At 35.5% G+C, this 22,231-nt stretch overlaps 1 protein-coding gene across 7 annotated transcripts in view; it reads right to left on the reverse strand.

Annotated features, from left to right (window-relative positions):
• Positions 1 to 22,231, reverse strand: part of PPP2R5C (protein phosphatase 2 regulatory subunit B'gamma) — a 213,488-nt gene that overhangs the window by 111,521 nt on the left and 79,736 nt on the right. The window lies entirely within an intron of this gene.

A 22,231-nucleotide genomic window follows, 5' to 3' on the forward strand; every position in this document is an offset into this window, starting at 1 on the left:
CCTTCATTCTATTTATATTTTAATATACAGTTCAACATTAAGATTGCTGCCGATTTTTCCTAATGAATACCAGAAAGAGTGGACAGGTGAAGCTTTTGTTTATAATGTTAACTTTTATTTTGCATATTTAGATGAGGTTGACTTATAACTTAGCCTAAACTACGTTGACAGAATGAGTTGTGAGGCAGGGGAAACCTTCTGGATTTTTAAAAAATTTGTCAAGAACTCATACTATTTCATTAATTTCACTATATTAAAAGTACCCTTATTTTTTTTAAAGGTACTTATATACACAATCAAATGCTATTTCATTACAATTTCCCCTTAACATCTTTAGTCAAGTCGGTTTCTAGGACAAAGATATAAAAATATAATATACTACAATCTGGTAAAAGGATATATTTTCAAGTAGATTTGACTTTATACCAATCTGAAAAGTCTTTTCAGGTAATATACTTAAGAAGCATTGAGTATTCAAATTATCAGTATTTAAAATGAAACAATAACAAAAGTCTCTCTTAGCATTCAAATGTATTAGAATGTAATAGAAATTTCAGTGATCTTCTTTTCCCTTTCAGTAGCAGGTAATATATGCTGTTTATGGGCAAGTATACTCTATAAGGTGCTAGATAATCCAAGATTGACTTCAATTTAATCTATAAACACAAAAACTGAAGTCCCAACCTTACCTTCATTATCCAGCATCTGCATCTTTTGTTTTTCTAGATGATACCATTAAGGTTACCTAACTCAATTTCAGGTGCACAGCCTACTAAAAAACTGAAAAAAAGCTCCCCACAGAAGGCATTCTGGAGATCTATCTGCTTGATAAAGAAACCTGCAACAGCAGCCTCTGCTACACAGTTCAAGGTCTGAACACAGACCTGTGAGTCAGAATAACTAAATTCTCATCCTGTCTCTGTCACCTACTCCTTCTGGGCCTAAGGCAAGTCAGAAAACCTCTGTGTCCTGGTTTCCTCAACTGTAAAAATGAGGATAATAATACCTCTTTACTACCACTCAAGGGTGAAGAAGATTAATTAATGTTTGCCAAATGCTTTGAAGATTAAAAAGTTTCACAGGTGCTAATAACAAACAATAACATTCTACCCACATTCATTGGGGCATCTGCTCTGTTGTACACATATTACATTACTCATGAGTATAGCCAAATGCTTAAAACAAATATGACTTGCTTCATAAAAACAAATGATCCTTATGGAACTATTTTTAATTTTTCTCAAACCTGAATAATGTCATTTGAAAAGAAGGTAGTAGGAGAGAGAATTTTATTATCTGATATTCCCATTATTTCACTTTTTAAAGTTCAAACATCCAAAAACAATTATACACTTGACAAAAGAATGGATTCGACAAGCTTGGCACACCAGATAATTTATAAGAAACAACACTAGGAAAACAGTAAAATCTAATATTTTAATTTCATTTGATCAAAAATTCTGCCAGGGTTTGATGGCCATCTCAATTGGCATAATATTTACATGAGTAATAATTTTTAAAAATTTACTAAACTACTAATGGAGATTAGGTACTTTTCACAACTACAGCTACAAACAGGTATACATTCTTAATGAAATAAAGGATAGCATCTCCCTTTATCATACAAGATAAAACAGATGTATTTGACTACAGAAAATAAAAAGCTTTGCATGTATAAAATAAAATCATAATTAGATGAGAAATAGTACATTGGGGGAAAATATTTGTGTCAAAATTTTTTTCCGTATTGGTTCCTTGATTTCATTGGTATACCAAACTTCCCATGAAGAAATGCCCTCTACCAATGCAAACAGGATCTGCTCTGCCCCTTGGGAGTCTTAGGGAGTTTTCTAGAGCAAGAAGTTCAAAATACTTTTCCAGGAACACGTAGTTTAGGATGGGTCAGACCAAAGTCCAGGTCTTATTGACTCTGAGGCTGGCTCTCTTCAATAGAGAGGTTTTTCTTGCATTAAGTACTACCAATAAAAGTCATATTCAAAATATACAAGGAATCAATACATATAAATAACATACATACAAATAAAAATACTAGGTAGTTGGTCAAAGGATATGAACAGTTTTACAAACTAGATGATCACATGAAATCATGCTCCAAGCCACTAAGAGAAATGCAAATTAAACCATAAATACTATGGTATTTAGTGATCAAATACTATACAAAGTAGCAAAGATAGGAAAAAATGAGAATGGTCAATGGTAGAGAGGCTGTGGGGGAAAAAATCATACTGGTACACTGTTAGTGGAGCTGCAAAGTAGAATAACTGTCATGGATTTCAATTTGGAATTATAAATGCAAATTGTACACACACACACACACACACACACAGACAGACAGACACACACACACAGACACACACACAGACACAGACACACACACAGACACACACACACAGACACACAGACACACACACACACACACACACACACACACACACACACACACACACACACACACACACACACACACACACACACACACCCCTTTTGACTCAGCAAACTTCCTATTGGGTATATACTCTCAAAGACAGAAACAAAGAACCTATGTGTACAGCAGCACTTTGTCACAGCACTTTGATTGGGGAATGGCTAGAGACAAAACTATGTGATATTAATTTTTTAGAAAGAAAATACAAAATTCAAAGAAATGGCAAGTCTCATATGAACTGATACAGAACTAAATATAATTAAATGAATAAAATGAACAAAGCCTATGATAATGAATAAAAGCAAGGTGAACTCTTGAGTAGTGGAGAAACCAGTGAAAGTCAAGGAATATAGAGACTCTCCTCTCTCACACTAAAGAAGTAAAGGCCTACAAGGACAGAAGACCTCATCTACTGTGAGATATAGTCACTGTACTAGATGCTTTTGCTTCATTTTTTTTTTTTGCCCACAAGAGAGGGCAGGAAATAACTATGACCTGATTTAAAATTATCCTTACTTAAAATTTTTCTAGTTTCTTTTAACACTTGGAACCATAGTGATTAAGGTTTTATACATGTAAAAATAACTCAAGTTTGCATTCTATTTAAATTCTACTTTGGAAAGACAAGAAGCTCAAAGAATGAAATGACTAAGTTTATTCAATCCAGTAGCTATTATTATTGTAAAATATGAAAATTCCTAATAGCCTCAAGTTGACTGATGTTACTAAGAAAGAATTGATAATGAACAGTTAAATAACAAAATGTGGAGGGATACACACACACACACACACACACACACACACACACACGTGAATTAGTAAGAGGGTGTTTCCTCCACCCAATTACAACCCACTCATGTAAGAAAACTTTGCTGAATGTTTAAATGAAGTGATTATTATAATTTTGTTTCAGACAACAAGCATTTTAAGTGTTTACAATGTGCCAAGTATCATGCTAAGAACTGGAAACACAAAAAAAGGGCAAAAACACAAGTTTCTTCCCTCAAAAAGCTCATATTCTAATGGGGGAGAAAACATGCAAGCAACTCTGTACATACATGAATATATTTACATATATACACATGTATGTAATCAGTAAATGACTACATATTACATTGAGTCTGCATGTGTGTATGTATGTGTGTGTGTGTGTGTGTGTCTCGCAGATTTATAAATTCTACATGAACCACCCAAGATTAAATGCTTCACCACTTGTAAAGCTGGAGAGTCAAAAATATGATTTATCATGCATTGATATAGCATGACTTAACTAGAAAGAATACTAACAAAGTCAGAAAATAGGGTTTCAAATCCTATTACACTTGCTACCTGTGTAACTTTGGGCAAATCACTTCACTTGCCTGGGCCTCAGTTTTTGAATCTATCAAATGTCATCTAGTATTAAATAGATTTTATTTGAGATCCCTTCCAGCTTTAGCCTCTGGAAAACTTTTGCTCCATTTTTCTTGCCAGAGTACAAAATATAGTAAGAGAGTTTATGCAACTTTGGAACCCTTTAGTTTTACTCGTTGACAGTGAAACAATCTCAGAGGAACCACAGAAGTTACCTATGCCAATATCTGCCTGAATGGAAATCTCCTTGTAACATCCTTGAAGAGTGGTCAACAAATGATGAGAAACCCAAGACCATTCTGGAAGGCTGAGATAGGAAGTTTTTTCTTATATTTATCAGTCTCTGAAACTTTGATTCATTGCTCTTAGTTCTGTGGTCTAGGTTCTAAGTGGGAAAAATGTTATTGTTCCTCTACATGACAGCCCTTAAATACAGCTATCATGTCTCACTTCAGTCCTCTCTTTGCCAAGCTAAACATACGTCTTTCCTCAATATAACCCATATGTTCCACTCCCTTAACTAGCCTTGCTGCTTCTGAACTCACTCCAGCTTGCCAGAATCTGTCCCAAAATATATCACCATAAGTCAACAAGCATTAATTAAGCACCTACTGTGTGCCAAGTGCTGCGATATTATTAACACAGTACTCCAATCTAATTAAAAACTATTAAGACTCTATCATCTCTACGATAAGAAGGTAGATGTTAAAGTATAATGTAAGATAGGGAGAGTGAAAGAGGCAGCAAAGGAGGGAGCCAAACAATGGGCTCTAGGAATATCTGAGCAGTGAAAGAACACCTTCAGCTGGTCCAAATGTAGTCTGAATAGGTCAAAGTATGATAGACTACTCATATTTTAAAAAAAGCAGCCAAGTGCCAACTATTTACAAGGTATTGTGCTAAGTGCTAGGGATACAAAGACAAAGTTAAAACCATGGGTTTGGGGTGGGGGTGGCATGGAGAAGGGAATATGACCCTTACACACATAAGTAAATACAACATAATTCTACAAGTGTTCTCCACACTAACAACTGGGGGACCTGGAAAGGCTTCACTAAGAAGGTGGGTGTCTAACATGAAACTTAAAGGAAGCTAAAAATTCAAAGAGGTAGATGTGAAGAAGGTGTGCATTTCAGGCATGCAAGACCTTCTGCAAAGATAAGAAATGCAAAGCCAAGGTTGGGAAACAGCAAGCAAGTCAGAGTAAATGAAGGAAGAATATCAGGGGGAGTTATTCAAATTAAATCTGTAAAAATGAGCATAAGCTCTTATGGTGAAGAGCTTTAAATGCCAAGTTGTAGCATTTATATTTTGTACTAGTGGCTGGCAACTAATAGGGACTTTAGAATCCTGAGCAGGGGAGTGAAATGGTCAGAGCTAGTAACATTAGAAAGATTGCTTTTGCAGCTATATGGGAAATGGATTGGAAAGAGTTCAAGATGAAGTCCAATCAGGAGGCTACTTTTACATACCAGGTAAGAGATGATGAGGACTTTGTAGGTGAAAAGAAAGGGACAGATGCCAGAGATGTTATGGCAGCAGAACTGATAAGACTTGGAAACTACCTGGATATGAATGAAAATCTCTTACCTTCTCTGTGTGCCTCCCTTAGCAAGGTCTAAGAACACACTAGTTAGTCAATTAGCATTTATTAAACACCTACAATGTGCTATGCCCAATTTCTATTTTTAAGGAGCATACATTCTAACAGGAGAGACAAGCACTTATGTAAGTATATATATAACCTAAGAAGAATAAATAGGAATAAATATAGTACTTAAATATAAGATAGCTAGGGAAGGCACTAACAAGTTGGGGGGATGAACAAAGTCTTCCTGTATTAAGTGGTGTCTGAGTTGCATCTTGAAGGAAAGAGATTTTATGAGGTGGAGGTGAAGAGGGAAAGCATTTCAGTCATGAGGGACAGCCAATGCAAAGGCCTGCAGAAGAAACATAGAGTGCCACATCAAAGAACAAAGAAAAGAACAGTTTAGTTGAAGCATAAAGGAGGGGTTGGGCAGTAAAGAAAACAAAAATCCCCCAGCACTAGACCTGGAGTCAGAAGATCAGAGCTCATATCTAGCCTCAGGTACTTACTAAATATGTGACTGAGTAAGTTGATTTATCTCTGTCTGCCTTTGCTTTCTCATCTATAAAATGTGGATAATGGCATCTACCTTCTAAGGCTGTAGGAATGATGAAATGAGATAGTAATTGTAAAGCGTTTAACATAGTGCTTGGCACATAGTAAGCACTATATAGATGCTAGCTATTTTGATTATCATAAGGAAAAAAAAAGTACAAAGAATTCAAAGAAACATGGGAAGGTTTGTATGAACTGATACAAAATAAAATAAACAGAACTAAGAGAGCAGGGAGGATAATTAGAACCAATGCACGAAACAGGGACATGGTGTGCCATGTCAAGGTATAAAGAGGAAGCCAGTTTGGCTGGATCATAAGTGTGGGAGGGGGAATGATGTACAGTAAGACTGGAAAGACAGGTTGAGTCCACATGTAAAGGGCTTTTGGGGCTTAGCAGAACACTTTATTATACTGTACTCTAAAAGCAATAGCAAGCCACCTGAGGGAAGTCAGGTCTTAGTGACAGCAAAGAGAATAAATATATGAGGAAGAGATCTAGAATAAGAACAATTAATGATAGAATATTGGATTCAGGAGACCTAAATTCAAATCCTACCTTGGACACAACAGGGAAGCTTAGCACAGTGACTGGAACATAAATAGGCTTAATAAAATGCTTTGGCTACATGACCCTAGGCAAGTCACCTAACATTTCTCCCAGCCTTAGTTTCTTCATCTGTAAAGTGAGGATTATAATGATACCTACTTTATAAAGCTTTTGTTAGGAGTAAATCAGATATATGTGAAGTGTTTTGCAAACCATAAGCCATTATATACATATTGGTTACTCTTTTCTAAAAATTATTTTATTTTTAGCATTCATTTAAAAGAATTTCTGAATTTAAAAATTTAAAATCTTTATCCCTTACACCTCTTCCCCACCCAATGAGAAGGCAAGTAATATGATCTTAAATATACATGTAAAATCATGCAAAACATATTTCTATATTTAGCTATTCTTTTTTGGTTGTGGCAAAGAACTGAGAACTAAGGAGGTACCCATCAACTGGGGAATGGCTAAAGCAATCATGACATGTAAATGAAACAGAATATTACTGTGCTATAAAAAATTATGAAAGGAAACATTTCAGAGAAACCTGGGAAGATTTTATGAACTGATGCTGAATGAAATGAGCAGAACTAGAAGACCCATTATACAATAACATTGTAAAGATAAACAATTCTGAAAATCTTATGAACTCTGACCAACTAGGATTCTAGAGGACCATGATAAAACATCCTTCATCTCCTAGGAGAGGTCAATGATGCACAGTGCAGACAGATATAATTTTTGGTTATGGGCAATGCAGGAATTTGTTTTGCTTGGCTATGCATGATTATTATGGGATTTTGTTTATCTTTCTAGTCAACTGGGGGAAGATGTGGGAAGGAGGGAAAATAGATTTATGTTAATTTAAAAATTTATAAAGATATTTACTATTAATACCAGTGATCTCTTAATTTCAAAATTTAATAGCTTTTTAAAATTCTTCATCCTTCTTGACCTCTCTGCAGCCTTTGATACTGATCACCTTCTCCTCCTGGATGCTTTCTCTTTTCTATGTTTTCACAATGCTCCTCTTTCTTTGTTCTCCCTCTATCTATCTGACCTCTCCTCAGTTTCCTTTGCTGGTTTTCAACAACATTCACATTCATTAAACATGGAAGTCCCCCCCTAAGTTCTGTCTGTGACCCTCTTCTCTTTTTCCATTACATCTCATTTGGTGATGTAAATTCCTATGCATCCAATCATCATCTTTGCATGGATGACTACCAGATCTTTAGATACCTCTAAATGGATATTCCTGAGGTGTCTCAAACATAAAATAACCAAACACAACTCATTATCTTGTCTCTCAAGTTGTCTCCTACGACTGTGGAGGACACCATTATCCTTCCAATAACCTATACTCACAATCTTGGTGTCATCCTTGACTCCACCCCATTACATACCCCACATACCCAATCTAATCATTTCTACCATCACAACATCTATCATCCTTCTCTTTTATTCATAACAGCCTTACATTTATTCAGGCCCTTATCACCTCTCAACTTGGGCTACTGTAATAGCCTTCTAACCAGCCTCCCTATCTCAAATCTCTTCTCCTTCCAATTATACCAATTCATCTTCCAGCCACCTGCCAAGGTGATTTTTCTGAAGCATAGATTTGACCATGTCACCTCCCCTGACCCACTAAATAAACTCTAGTGGAACCGTATTACCTCCAGGATAATATAAATATAAATAATATAAAGTCCACTCTTTGGCACAGAAAAATGCTTTACAATCTGGTCCTTTTCTATCTTTCCAATCTTTGCACACTTTCTTCTCTTCTATGTACTCTATGATGTAGTCACATTAACCTACTGGCTGTTCCTCAGACCCACAACACTCTATCTCCTCTGTATATGCTTTGACACAAGTTGTCCTTTATACCTGGAATGCTTGGCCCCTTCACTTCTACCTCTGAAGTTTCCGTGTCTTCCTTTGAGACTCAGCTCAAACGTACCTTCTGCAGGAGGCTGCTAATGCTTTCCTCTCCACAGATTACCTTCTACTTCCTCTGTACAGATCTTGTGAGCTCCTTAATGGCAGTGGCTGTTGATGTTCTTTTGCATCCCTAGTGCTTACACAGTGCCTGACACAGGAAAGTGTATAATAAATGCCAAAACTTTGGGGCAATGGGTCAAATAAATCACAAATGCCTATAAAGTAAATTAATTTTCAAAGTAAATGCTTGCTAACTGATTACTATTAACTCTGGAATAAGAATTCCAAAATTTGGAATGGTTGGTGGGGGTGGAATATTGTTTTAGCTACTCTGTCATACTGCTAGTTTGCACTGAATTTGCAGTACACTAAAATTCCTAGATGTAATATATGTTAACTGTTGCTCAGTCATGTGTCCCTGACCCTAAATTTATGCATCTGATTTTATGAAAAGAAGTATAAGACATCTTATTTAAACTTCTTACATTTTCTCTTAGTTCTCATTTGAAAATAAGAGGAGAAATAAGCATCTATTAAAGTCCTTCTTGGATGATATGTGATGTGGTTAAGATAACTTTGAGTTCTTGAAGTCTATCCAAGTGGAAGGTGAGGTCTGGTAGGACTCAAAGACAAAGCCATCGATTGTATATGTCTCTCATTCAAAAACCAGCCTAAGTGTGGAGACTTGTCAGCTGTCTGTAGAGTGAATTTTCTTAGGCTTTAGCAATCCTCAAATACTGTCAAAAGAGTAGCAATCTATACTGAAGGCCCACCAGATTCAATTCAGTAAGTATTTATTAAGTATCCACTGTGTGCTAGGCGTTGCGGAGGTGCCCAGGATACAAAGAAAAACAAAGCAGTTTCTCTCCTCATGGAGCTCTACCTTCTACTGAGTGTAAACCGCATGGGTATAAACAGTACATATGAACAAATAAACATAAAGTATACACAAAGTAATACAAAATAAATGGGAGTAGGGGAAAGAAAGCATTAATAACTGGGAAAGTCAGGAAAGGCTTATTTAAGAAGATGACATATGAAAGGAGCTAGGGATTCCAAGAAGAAAAGGGGAGGAGGAAGAACACTGCAGGTGTGAGGTACAACTCGTATGAAGGCATGGAGATGGGAGACAGAATGTTATGTAAATGGAAGAGCAAATATGCCTCTTTGGCATAGGGAGGGAGGGAGAGAGAGAGAGAAAGGAATGTAAAATCAGTGAGGAATAAAAGGATGTGAGGAGGAGAGGTAGGTTTAGGGGGACAAAGATGTGTTTGAGATGTCTATGGGAAAACAAGGTAGAAATGTCCAGCAGGCAGTTGGGAGATATAGAATGAATTTAAGGAGAATGAATGTTAGGAAGACAGTTTAAAATCATGGATCCCTGAAATATGAAATAAAAAAAAAGATTTAAGAGGAATTATTTATTCTCATGTGAAACAGTAAATCCAAATCCTAAAAGGTTATCAATTTAACTTTCATCTGAGGTGGAAACTTAGACAGGGTCCTTTCAAGTCAGTAAGGGTAGTTTTTTCAAAGATGCTCAGGGACAAAAGTCATCATCTTCTTCTTCATAATCATCTTCATCATTATCATCACATGCTTGATATAAAAATTATTACACAACCATTCACTTCATTTCTGGTCTTATAGTGTTTCTGACTACAGTAAAATGAGATGAGCATTGCATGTTAGCATTATATGGCTTTCACGCCTACAGATTATCACAGGGCTGCCAAGAGTTCAGTGGGAGCTTTTATGCTCTAAGAGTCCCAATATCTTCCCAGCAATTCATTGAAAACTGATAATTTAATGAAGTACATTTTTTAAAGTCTCCTTCAAGGTCAATGACAAAAAGAAAGGCCCTATATACACCAAAGTATTTGTAGCGGTACAGAAATTGAAACAAAGTATATATTTGAAAGGGGAATGGCTAAGCTTGTTGCTGTATGTGAATACAATGGAATATTATCATGCTGTAATAAATACAAGGAAAGAAGAAAAGCATGGAAAGACTTATATAAACTGATGTAAAATGAAGTAAGTAGAACCAGGAAAACAATAAATACAATGATGATGACAATGTAAATGGAAAGAAAAACACAACAATCAAAATTAAATATTGTGAAATTATAATGACCAAATTAGGCCACAAGGAAGAGATATGAGAAGGTATCTTCTTCCATTTTTTCTTTTCTGGAAGAGATTGGGGGCCACAGGCATGGAACAATGCATATAGTCCTCAGGACTTTTTTTGGAGGGACCTTCTTCCCTTCCCCTCTCTCCCTTTCTTTTCCATTTCCTTTCCTTTTCAGACTGGGTTGTCCTTATCTCAAGTAGGCTGAAAGTAGCAGGGCAACTCATGGATCTAATCCCACTCTGATTCGAATAGGAAATGTGACCTGCTTTGTTTCCAATCTGGGCTACTTTGCTCCCCTCCTCCACTTAGTTAACCTGTGGCCTGCCCTCCTTTCCCATCCTGGGGTTTATTATATTAATGCTGAACTTAGTGTGGATACCTGATCCAACCAGCTCACTGCAGGTCACTCCAGAGCTCAAGAAATACTCTTGACCCATATTTGGTTGAAACCCACAGTTTAAGAAGCACTGAAGGGGTTGTGAGTGGAAAAAGTTTAAGAAGTCCTGCTCTAGGCTTGAAAGCAGGGATTACAGGTAAGTGCTGCGCCACTATGCTCAGATTTTCCTTCTTTTCTATTTCTATTGCTTCTTTTCGATTCCTTATAAGGCATGCTTCTCTGGGAGGAAGAGAAAAGATGCAATGAGAAATGCAGGAAAAGATAGTGACAAATACACATTTTTTTAAAATTAAAGAAAAAAAAAACCTCCTTGGAACACCTTTACATCCAAACAAATAGAGACAATGTTGAATAGCAGAAAGGGCATTCATTGGCTCTGGAATCAGAGAACCTAGGTTCAAATTTCTGCTCTATTTTTACTACATTGTTGTACCTTTTGAGTCTCAGTTTCTTCATTTGTTAAAAGAGGGGGTTGGACTAAAGGGAACTGCATTTTTTTTTTTTAAACCCAGGATCGACAGATGGGATTTCGGAGGTTATGGGAACTTGAATAGGGGAAAAAACTGCATTTTTATTTTCACTAACCTCTAATAGAAATTTAGCACTTCCTTCAGTTATGAATGTAGGCAACAAAACATTCTAAAAGTGATCTAGAGGCTTCACCAGACTGCCGAAGTGGTCCAAGACATAAAAAAGGTTAAGAAACTCTATACTAGATGGTCTCTAAGATCCTTTCCAGCTCTAGAACCTATGAACAAAAACATGGCAAAGACTTAATAGATTTTTTTTTCTTTTTTGTTTTCATAGTCACAAGATCATAGATTTAGAGCTGAAAGGGTCCTTAAAGGTGGGGTCTAGCCCCTTCATATTATGGATGAAGAAACTGAGACCCAGGAAAATTCAGTGTTTTGCTCAGGGTCACAATGCACTCTACTCACTGTCCAATTCAGCCGTTTTGAGAGGGAGGCTGGTTCTACTGGAGGCTGCTTCACAGACTATTCTAAACTGCTGTTGTCTATATTCTAAACTTAGGTCAGATTATCCTGCCTTCCTGGATGATTTGTTAGTCATTCCCTGTCATTATTTTCTATCCTAATTGGCTATCAATTTTTTAAAGGTATATTAAAATTTAATCATAACGTTAAGACCTTGGACTAATCGTAGGGCAACTCACTTATTATACATTACTATCACCATCAATTCTGAGACTACTTTATGGAGTACAAAGATATTATAAATTCAGTTTTGAAGTTTCTAGAATTGGGCAACTAGGTGGAGCAATGGATAGAGTGCCAACCCTGGAGTCAGGAGGACCTGAGTTCAAATATGACCTCAAACACTTACTAGTTGTGTGATACTGGGCAAATCACTTAACCCTGTTTGCCTCAGTTCCTCATCATCTGTAAAATGAGCTGGAGAAGGAAATAGCAAACCATTCCAATATCTTTACCAAGAAAATCCCAAATGGGGTCATGGAGAATCAGACATGACTGAAGCAACTCAACAACAATAACAACACTAGAAGTTTCTAGAATTGCTACCTAAGCTGAAATTGTTGGAAATAAGGAACACAATTCCTTTAAAGAACTTTCACTGTAAATAAAGTCTACAAATATTGCATTTTACAAAGTATATGGCTTTAAAGTGAAAATTAAAGGATAATTATGTTGGAAGTGAAGAATGGGGAGTACATGAAAATGAAAGGCAAACATTAAGCCTTAACCTCATTATAGTTTCCAAGTGATTTTGGTTTATCTCAATGGCATCAAGTTACAAACTAGAAGGTTATATAAACAGAACCCTGAGGAAATACTTCTCTCCAAACACATAGACAACTTTCATTCTCTACAACTAGGCATGGATATTTTTATATTGGATTACCTAAGAAAAGTGAGTTCTCAATGTTATTAAAATAGACTAAGGGAAAAAAATGAGATGGGACTGACTTTCTAAATAATAGTAAGTTCTCACCTATATTAAAAAAACCCTCAGTTGAAATCAGCTAAAAGGAAGAGTTAACTAAAGTAACTAGATATTGGTATTGAGTACTATGTTACTTGCTGGGGATACAAAGTTAAAAAGAGGTACAGGCCTTATCTTCAAAGTGCTTACTCTAGGAGGGATATGAGATAGTACATGAATAATGGTTATATGCACAGTAGAGGTAAATTTGTTTTCCACATTTTTATGGGTATAGTTACATTCTTAACCAATGTAGATTGCAATGCTTCTCCTCCCCGCCTCCCACCCCAAAATTAAGTAGAATGGAGGTCTGTGTAATTTGTTGTCATCAAAAAAATTAATCATCTGCTATTCAAACTCCTCGGAATAAGCCCCTTAGGAATTTAGCTAGACTGATCCTTGGATAAGAAAGCAGAGTTTTGCTTCTTGGCCTTTTCAGCTTGGTAAAAACCTTCCAGACCCATACCATATCAAAAGACCATAATAAAGAATCAGGGTAGGACTTTAGTATTGGTTCTTGTATGAAATAAACACTTAAACATTTATTCAAGTAAACTGAATGGATCCATCTCTTTCTTTCCCCATCTGTCTCCTTCTCCCAACTATCAAGCTCTTACTATCTTTCACTTTGACTAATGCAATAGTTCTAACTAGCCTCCCGCCTTTTTCTCTCCATCTCCAATGCATTTTACACATAGCAGCTGGACTAATTTTCCTAAAGCATTTTGGAACATGCCATCCTTTGCTTAAAAACATTTCAGTGCTTCTTAGTTCATGGCATCTATACCCTTTAGGATGGTAATCAATAACTCACATTTAAGTTACTGAGATATTTTTCAAAGTTCATTATATATAATATAGCCTCCAACCTGCCTATCCTCAGCTACCACATGACTCCCCAATATGCACTTCTCAGTTAGACTTTTCTTTCAACACATGGTTTCTTTTATACTCTTTCATTCATGGCCTGCTTTTCCTTTCTAGGATCTCATCATGATAGAGATAAGTATGATGAAAGAGCCTCTAAATTATTTCCAAGCCTTAGATAAATACTCCACTTATTTTAAATAATACTGAAAACAAAAAAAAATTCTCCCTCAAAAAGAATTAATAGGATTTGACCTACAGCACTCAAACCATTTTAAATAAAGTCATTAAATACTAATGAAAATCATAAAAAATAACATCTGCTTTTAAAAATAACTGTAGGAAAGTGATATGTCTAAATTTACTTTCCCACTTAACTTTAATCACAGATTAAATCTTTATTTCTATGAGCAATTCTTTGATAATTTTATCATGAAACTAAACAATTTGCTTCTAAAAACGTCATCACAAATAATATGTAGAGTTTTGCAAACTGTAAAGCATCACATAAATGACAGCTATTATTATTCTATATATGCAAATGAATGCCTCACTAGGGATTAAATATTACAATAAAAAATTGTCACCAAGGGACTGAGGGCAGAACTGGATGGAGTTGGAGAAATAAATGAAAAACAGAATAGGGACAAATAAGTATTTAAAAGACCAGAGACATTACAAATAGTGGGTTTCCCTCAAATATCAGTGAAAAGATTCTCATGAAAGTTTTGTAAATAATTTAGGAGTATATGGTGGAAGTTTCAGGGTTGCAAGTTATACTTAAATTCTTCTGAGTAGTAAATGCCAAGTCAGTAGGGACAAGCTACAAAAAGTTCAAGGAGCTATGCAAACAGACAAAAAAATGGGAGATAAGCTTTCATGTACTTAGGTCAAGGTAATACACTTTGAGGAAAAAATCCAAACCATCCTTTCTGGAGTATAATAAGTGATAGTATATGAACTGAGAAAGTGACCAGGGAGTGATTTTAAAGTGTATCTTGAACACTGCCATGACCAAAAGATTCAACTGAAAGGCTGGCATTATCAAGAAAAGCAGCAAAAGAAGGAAAAAGTTATCTTGTCCTAGAATAGCACTTTCCAAACTTTCTAGTCTTAGAACCCTGTAACACGCTTAAAAATTACTGAGGACACTCAAAGGGTTTTTGTTTGTGTGTGTTATCTCTATAAAACTACTAGGTTTTTCTTCACCATGGAATATCTAATAAGGCAGCATGGTATAGTTGACAATGTGCTAGATTTGGAGTCAGGAAGACCTGGGTGCTGCTTCTCACATTAAGTAGCTATGTGACCCTACACAAGCCACTTAACCTCTCTGAGCTTCAATTTCTTGGACTCAATGACCTTCAAGGCCCTCTTCTTGCTCTAGATTTAGGATCCTCTTCATGTGTTTTTTAAAAAAATTTGATTTACAAATAATCATAGAATCACAGATATAGAAACAGAAAGAATGAAAGGTCACTTTTTCTAGGGATTCTTGACCTTCTATGAGTCACAGACATACTCTGGCCATTTGGAGAAGCCTATGGAGCCTTCTCAGAACCATGTCTTTAAATTATTGAAGGAAATGCTAAATTTCAGTTAGAGGTTAGTGAAAATAAAGATATATATTTTTTTCTCATCCAAGTTCATAGATCCCACAGTAAGAACCCCTGAGATGAGGTAACTGGGGCCCAGAGAGGTTATGTGACTTGTCCAGTGTCACTGGGGTAAATAATAGTGCCAGAATTTAAACCCATATTTTTGTATACCACCCAGAACTTTTCCATTATATTGCATTTTCTCCAAGTATCCAAAATAAAAATCAGATTTAGTTGCTATAATCTGTAACTATAAACTTCAGCGAATGTCTTTCCAAGGTTAAGGATAAAGGGTTTTTCTTCTCTTTCTCGGCAGGGACAACTTTAGAGAAATACTTCCTGAAATATTTTTGAAGTTCCTCAAATCTTCATATAATGATAACTAACATGTTCTTTGCAGCCACATTTTAACCTGACTAAATAAAAGAAAATTTAAAATTTTCCATAGGAAGTATGTAAAGCTGGGAACTTTATCTTACATACCACTTTTTCACCAAGTTATGATGCAGACAGGTAGTAAATACCAAAATATACTGACATGGATTAAAAGGGTAACAATTTTTATCTAAGTTCCCCCTTTCCCCAAATATGCCTGGCAATAGTATGTTTATATATTTTTGATATACTTATTACTTAAAATCAACTTATAAGCTATGTTTTAAGTTTGAGTACTGAATTATATATAAACTATATTTTAAAGTGTTATATACTTTACAGAAAAACATTAAATATTGAAAAACATGGTATGTATATAATTCAGCAACTGTTCATTCCCCCTTTCTTATGCTTGCAGGTTATGATGTTAAATAAGAATCACAAACATATTCTCTGGGAATTCCTTAAAGTGTCAAGTTTAAAATATCCTACTGTGCTGTCTGATGCACTGCCCTTTGGCATCTCTTTCTCTCCCAGGATAACAAAACTAAACTATTTTCATCATACTTATTTTATTTTTTTTCCTCTGCATGGAGAGTATACCTGGTGTGAAGTCTAGGTTATGCTATGCACTACCTGTATAACTTTGACCAAGTGGCTTAAACTACCTCAGTTTTCTCATTTGTAAAATGAAAAGGTTGGACTATATATGACCTACCTCTAAGGTGACTTCCTAGCTCCAAATCTATAATATAAGCAAAGAATAACTCATAGCTACATCACTACAAGATTTACAAAGCTCTTTCCTTAAAACACACACACACACACACACACACACATACACTATCCCCATTTAAAGTCACATGAAGTTATTTGCCCATGATCACATAGCTAATAAGTAGCAGAGCTGGGCTCTAAACACTCATTTCCCTGCCTACAAATCCAGTGCTCTTTCTACCATAATAGACTGAGAAAATTTGGAGAAGCATTTGGTATACAAGGAGTTCTTACCCTAGGTTCCACTGATACATTTTAAGGAGTTTATGAACTTGAATGAGAAAAAAAAATCATTTTTATTTTCAATGACCTCTTAACTGAAATTTAGCATTTCCCTTAATTATAAAAATAAGCAACATTATGAAAAGAATTCCATAGGCTTTACTGGACTGCCACAGAGGCCTAATGACACAAAAAGGGTTAAGAATTCATGCTGTAAATAACCATTTCTGTGGCCTTCTGAATATAAAACCAAAAGGGGTGAACACACACAAAAGTACATATTCCTAGTGAGCCATTTAACTTTTTCTGAGTTACTACTGAGCCATTTGAGTTATTCTTATGTACCACAAAGAATAACAAAAATGTTATATATATTGAGTCATTAAAGTTCAGCCTTAATTTCACTACTGAAAAAGTACAAGTATAAAAAATGAAGATGTTTGAGAGATGGCATGTCCTTTGTTGAGTTGATACAGTATTTAAAGAGAACAGCATAAAATTAGATTCACTTTTCTGGTGACTGGGTCTTTCAGTAGACCTGGTTTGGGGGGGAAAAAAGGAAGATATTGTTCCCTTGTCTCCCTTCCCCTTAACTCTTCTCAAGGAAGAAAGCATTCCACATTTAGCCATTGACTTGTAGCATCTGGACATCCATTTCTCCTTAGAATTTGAGGTTCTTGGTCCTTTTCTTTAAAAAGTTGATTAAAAAAAGCACTCACTGAACAATCCTAACTTTGACTACCTTTTGCCACCAATTGCTTCCCTGCAGACAATAAAGTTCATAATAACAAAATTTTTATTTTAAAATTGTTCTAATTTTTAAATTAGAACAATTTAAGCATGATCACTAACTGATTTCAATGCTAAGTATTCTTCAGCTAGAAGAAATAAGTCATTACTAATTCTGGTTTAAAGAGCAAAGAGAGGGCAACAAGACAAAAATAAAAAGTAACCTGGTTTAGAAAGGCCAAAAACAAAAACTGGGAAAGGAGGAATTAACATTTCTCACTTCCTTTCTACCTCCCACTTCTGACACTCAATTCTTTCTGAAATGGCTGACATTCGCTTCTCTATGGCTTTGAAAATAAGGAGGAACACTCAATACAAAACTACATCCCAGAGTGGGGGAGAAGGGAGAAACACACTCAACTGTTTTTAGGAGAGGCTAAATATACACAGAGTAAGAGATATATGCTCACCAAATAGTTTTAATAGTACCCTCCTCTCATCTTTAAAGTGATTTAAAGCTCTTTGTATGGTTAACAGTAGTACTTTCCCATATACATAATATTATGGACTTAGTGAAATACTTAAACATTTTATCATAGAGCACTAAGGTTCAAGACAGAAAATAGTTCAATCTATGTGAGACTAAGGTAGAAAGGAGATAGAGGTGCATGGGAATTGAAGAGACTGAGGAACTGTGAAGCCAGAGTGTTCAAAGGGGAAATGGGATGGTATGAAGTGGATAGAGGAACATATTGAACTTAATATGAAGGAAGGAGAATGACCTAGTCGTCCAAAGGTCAAAGCAAAAAAAAAAAAAATCTAGATTAGATACAGTAAATTTTGAAGAAGGAAGGTGAAGCTGATGGTCAGATGGGAAGAGGTCTTAAAGTAGCCAAGGGGAAGCAAGAACATGCCAACTTCTGTTCTTGGCCCTATAGGAACCTCTCTCAGAGTTGCTGCAAATCTTAAAATGATATATAAATGCCAAATAGTCTCCTCTTCCTCCTTCAACACTGGCTTCTGATCCTAGATTAGATGCTTTATTTCACTTACTTTGAGGTTCTGATGAAATAAGAACTTAAGCTAGCTATTTGACTACAAAACTCCAAAAAATGCCCTTCTAATTAGGCTCTATTTCTTCAACTTTTTTTTAAGGGAACCAGTATGCCAACTATCATCCAGCTTGGGCATTCAAGTTAGGCAGTTAACTTGATAGAGATAATTTACAACCTTAGGGGTACCCTACAACCTTGCTTGGGTTAACTACTCAACACAGTGTGAAGGAGACAGAAGTCAACAACTCCATTCCTTCTGATGAGACGGCAGACATGTCCTGTCTCTATGCTCTACAGTGACCCCAAAACTATTATCTTAACTACTTAAGTAACTCAAGGTCCTCTGGGTGCTTTGTCACCCTACTCCTGGACTCTTAAGAATTTTCAGGCTTTTCCATCTGCCCTGCGGCAGAACTTTTATGTGTCACCTTCTCCAATGAAACTGCTTCTTTACAGCAGAGATTGTCTAGTTTTTCTTATTTGTATCCCTGGGCCTTGGCCCAGTGCTTTGCATAAAATAAATGCCTTTTTATTAGTTCATTCATCATGACATAAGGTATCTAAAATCAATTATCCCAGAAAATGGTAACTATCATTTAGCATGAAACCTGAACTGATGTCAGTATAGAATTGTGAGAACTTATACCTGTTATAATTCAATTCAACTAAATTCAACATTTAATAAACTACAAGGTGTTAGGGATATAAAGACCAAAAAAGAAACAGACCCTGACCTCAAGAAGACTAATTCCACTGTGGAAGGAGAGGGACTATAACATGTGAATTGATGATCAATATTTATTAAGCATCTATTTATTATGTGCCAGGCTCTGTGACAAGTAAATTCAAAGTAATTTAAAGAGACAACATTAACATTTGAGGGGAGGGGAGAATTAGGGAAGCATTACTGTGAAGAGAACACCCAAAGTAAGTTTAAAAGAAGAAAAAAATACTGAGGTGAAAAAGTGAAGAACTATGCTTCAGGTGGGATGGAAATACAACTCACACAAATGCACAGAGGTGGAAAATGGAATGCTGAGTTCAAGGAACAGCTATTTGTCCTGCTTCACTGGAATTTAGAGTGTGAGAGGAAATTTGGAAAGATACATCAGTCATACTGTGCAGGGCCTTAAAAACTAAGCTACAGAAGAGTTTGTGTTTTATCCTAGAATTAAGAATAAAAAGCTCTGAAGATTCTAAGCAGAAGGATGATACAGAAAGAATTCTATCTAGGAAGATGATTTTGACAGCTGTGGGCAGGGTAGCTGCGAAGTAGAGATATCAATTGGGAAGCTTTTATAATAGTCAAAGAAATAATAATAAAGGTTGGAACTAGAATGGCACACATAAGCAAGAAAAGGGTAAATATGAGAGATGTTGTAGAGACTAACTCAGTAGGATCTAGTAAATGACTGGATATGGAAGCCATGGAGAGGGAAGAGTCAAGGACGACTATGAGGTTACTTTACTAACCTGTGTGACTTGAGGATGGTAGTGCCCTCAGTCATGTTAGGGAAGTTTAGAGAAGGGGCAGGTTCAAAGGGAAAGATGATCAGTTCCACTGTAGACATGTTGAAGGAATATCCAGGTAGAGATGCCCAGCAGGTACTTGGCCTTGGGGGACTGGAGTTCAGGAGAGAGATTAGAAATAGATACAAAGTTTTGAGAGCTAACTTGATAGAGAATTTAATCCATGGGAGCTGATGAGATCATCAAGAAAAGAACAGAGAGAAAAAAGTGAAGAGGTCATAGGACAGAACCTTGAGGTTTACTCATACATCAGGGGTAAGAGATGGATAATGAATTAGTAAAGATGTTAAAGGAACAGGTAAGTTAGGTAAGAGAAGAAACAAGAAAGAAGTGTCACAGAAAACAAGATATGTATCCAGAAAGAAGGGGCAATCAATCTTAAGATAAAACCCTTCATAAAATTGTCAATGGAATAATTTTGTATTTTCTATTTTAAGGTGTGGTTCCATGTCCAAAGAGTTTTCACTTTTATATGCAAGTAGACTAAGGACTTACTGAAAATACTATCCTAGAAATCTCTTGGTTTTAAGCAATGCTTTTTAAAAAATTTTTCTGAGAATAATAATTATTTTATGGTTTGAAATAAAATAATTCAGGGCTGGACTTTTAAGGTATTATCCTTTCTGATTGCTTTTATTTAGCTAATCTGCTTTTCTAGTTAAAAGAAAATATTGCTAATGGGAGAAGTCTTTCAGGTTTTCTAAATATTAATTTCAGTTAAATAAGATCAATTATCACTAACATCTATTTCACCTTTCAAATACTCTTCAGGACATAGCAATTTTTTATAAAACCATAAGCCCAAAATATGTTGGTTCACATCATAAATACAATAAAATATGTATCTGATATGTACAATGCAATCATATTACATATATATATATAAATAGACCAAGTGATTCAGTATTTATCTAAGGACTGGCAAATCCTAAAAATACCACATTTTACTCTGCTTCATCCTACCAGAAATCCTAAAATGCCTGCAGATAGTTAAAGGTCATTATTCTCTTTGAACACTAGTAAACAAAATAATATATTTTATAATCTGATCATTTAAAATTCTGTTTAACTCCACCTGGATAGAGGGTTATTATTATTATTTTAGAGAAAATCACCACCTATTTTGATTCATATGAATATTATATTCATATGGTTTTAGTCTTCTTTGGATACACCCTAGAATCTGAAAAATCTTGTCCGGCATTTTAGTCATACAGGCTATTAGTCACCTAGAAATCTTTCCCCCACCCTATCTCAGCACAGGTCCTTGAAGGAGATTTAGTCTAAAGAGTTACAGCTTTTCTATTAATATAGACACAGTTGGCCTATATAAGACATCATGAATTTCAAAAGTAATTTTTATAGTCTAGTGTCTATTTCTCATTCGTCCTCAGCAAACAAAAAGCATTACAACACACATTTAGAAAATCTTTAAAATGCTAAAAAAAACCCAAACAACTAATATATACTAACTACTTTGAAGAGTTTATGTTCTATATGCCTAATGCTCCTTTTTAAATTTGTATTTTTTGAAGGTAGTAAACACAAAACCAGTGAACCACAAAAGGGGGTGAGTGAACTAATGTAGTTTGCCACTGGACCCTAAAAACTTGTTGCTACTTCAAAATTTAAAGGCAAATCACAATTTAAGATTTTTTTGAGTGTAATACACTATTTTCTCTTCATGCCAAAGGAGTTAAAATGGCTTTAAAGTAAAAAAAAAAAAATAGCAACTATTTTAGAAACAAAACCATTTCAACATTTCAAAGAACACATAGATTTGGTTGGGGAGGGAGGAGGTGTTGGAAAACCCCGACCAAGCGTTTGTGAATTAAGTTACTTGAAAATAAATGCTGACCATTTTTCAGTTACGATTCATCTTTAATCCTGTGGATATACATGCTTCAAGAAACATTTACAGTATTAAACAACATAAATTTTACTCGTTAAACTCTGCTTACTGATAACTTAGCTTTGCCCTGCCCCCCACCTCACTGAGCTGGTGACTTCACATCCTTTGACATCAGCACAGCCTTGAAAGGGGGATGGGAGAGACAGCAGAGAGCAGTAAAACCAGCTTTTAACTATGCATGCAATGTCTCTCTGAATTCTTAAAATCTGTAGGTAGTACTTAAAATCTCAAA

Source organism: Notamacropus eugenii, chromosome 1 (assembly GCF_028372415.1).
Source record: "Notamacropus eugenii isolate mMacEug1 chromosome 1, mMacEug1.pri_v2, whole genome shotgun sequence".
Taxonomy (NCBI): domain Eukaryota; kingdom Metazoa; phylum Chordata; class Mammalia; order Diprotodontia; family Macropodidae; genus Notamacropus; species Notamacropus eugenii.